The sequence below is a fragment of the Schistocerca cancellata genome, chromosome 4 (assembly GCF_023864275.1).
Source record: "Schistocerca cancellata isolate TAMUIC-IGC-003103 chromosome 4, iqSchCanc2.1, whole genome shotgun sequence".
In the NCBI taxonomy this organism is placed as follows: Eukaryota; Metazoa; Arthropoda; class Insecta; order Orthoptera; family Acrididae; genus Schistocerca; species Schistocerca cancellata.
Window position 1 is genome coordinate 399,860,896 of NC_064629.1, and position 1,713 is coordinate 399,862,608.

At 43.0% G+C, this 1,713-nt stretch overlaps 1 non-coding gene across 1 annotated transcript; it reads left to right on the top strand.

Annotated features, from left to right (window-relative positions):
* Positions 1 to 604: 604 nt before the first annotated feature.
* Trnat-ugu (transfer RNA threonine (anticodon UGU)) lies at positions 605 to 678 on the top strand. The gene has a single exon. It is a non-coding gene; the product is annotated as a tRNA-Thr (tRNA).
* The last annotated feature ends 1,035 nt before the right edge of the window (positions 679 to 1,713 follow it).

Sequence of the window (1,713 nt, forward strand, 5' to 3'; positions counted from 1 at the left end):
CAGATACGGCATTTGTGCTATTATATCTTCTTCGAGTGTATATTTTGTATACAATCTATTTTAAATGGTGACTAACTGGAACCCTCAGCTGCCGACAGGTGTTGTTGATATACCTCGATGTGGACAGCTGAAAATGTGTGCCCCGACCGGGACTCGAACCCGGGATCTCCTGCTTACATGGCAGACGCTCTATCCATCTGAGCCCCCGAGATCTCGGGTTCGAGTCCCGGTCGAGGCACACATTTTCAGCTGTCCACATCGAGGTATATCAACAACACCTGTAGGCAGCTGAGGGTTCCAGTTAGTCATCAGTTATTCCAGGGAAAAGCTGCATGTTCATCAACAGTATTCTGTTCTTTCGAGAACAGTTACTATCTTCATATATATATTAGTTAAAGGCTACCCAGCCATTGACCTTGGTCTGTGCGAATGCGCACAGGTTGCCCAAACTCTTACGGGAATCGCCAAAGCGTGCGCGAGTAATGAGTGGATGGGCAAATGTCTATAAGGTACATTACATATGTAGATTGTGGACAGTTGGGAATGTGAGTCTCACGGGAAGCGTGCAAGGGAAAAGTCCCTGCAGTCGCGCTATTCATCTGTGTCCTCGGTGGCTCAGCTGGATAGAGCGTCTGCCATGTAAGCAGGCGATCCCGGGTTCGAGTCCCGGTCGGGGCACACATTTTCAGCTGTCCACATCGAGGTATATCAACAACACCTGTCGGCAGCTGAGGGTTCCAGTTAGTCATCAGTTATTCCAGGGAAAAGCTGCACAGTCATCAACAGTATTCTGTTCTTTCGAGAACAGTTACTGTCTTCATATACAATCTATTTTGACTTACTGATACTTCATAATTATGGTTGTTGTATGGAGACGTGTGGTAGTGATGCTGTGGCGTCCAATGATATTTTTGTTCCATTTTACTGTTGCGCTTGTGGTTTATTGCGAGCTGCCGTCTAGAGGGCGTGTTGCGTGAGTGCATCGTCCACATTTGATAACGTTTTTTCTGTGATTACATTGTTTCGATTGTGTAATGGGGCCATGTAATATTCTAAGATAGGTGTTTACTTTTATAAAGCATCCTTTCCTATTAATTTTATTATATTACGCCTAAGCATAAGCATCTTCGCTTTATCTCCTATATTTCCCTTTATAAAGTGTGAACATAGTTTTTACATACTTGAGCAAAAGGAATGTATTTCTTTGAAACCTTGTAAACTGACGTTCAGCTGGGACATCTAGCGGTCTTGGAAAGAGACACCTTCTTTGTCGCACGGCAGTATAACTGAGTCTCTGTTAATGTGAAGTAGGTATGTTTGGTTGGTGGCGTTCTTTACATACCGTAATTTTATTTGTTTGATGGAGCCGAAATGGCTTATGATTTTGAATGCACCATTACATGTAACGCCGTGATATGTGTAATGCAGCAGGTTTCTAATGAGATATGGATATGTTGTACAGTTGTTTTATAATACTGTCTGCTTTACATTCGCATAGTTAGGAGTGCGTTTGTAAATTAGGCTGCCTCTACGTGCTTATCCTTTTCGGATCCTGAAGGAGGTCACTAACGACCGAAATTAATAATCTGATTACAAGTAAACGTTGTGGTCCAAGATTTGAATTAAAGAAAGCAAAGTCTTCTCGTAACTGCTTAACACAGATCTCAGTCTAGGCGACCACAGCCCTCGTCTTAAAACAATGGCTCATTAAGC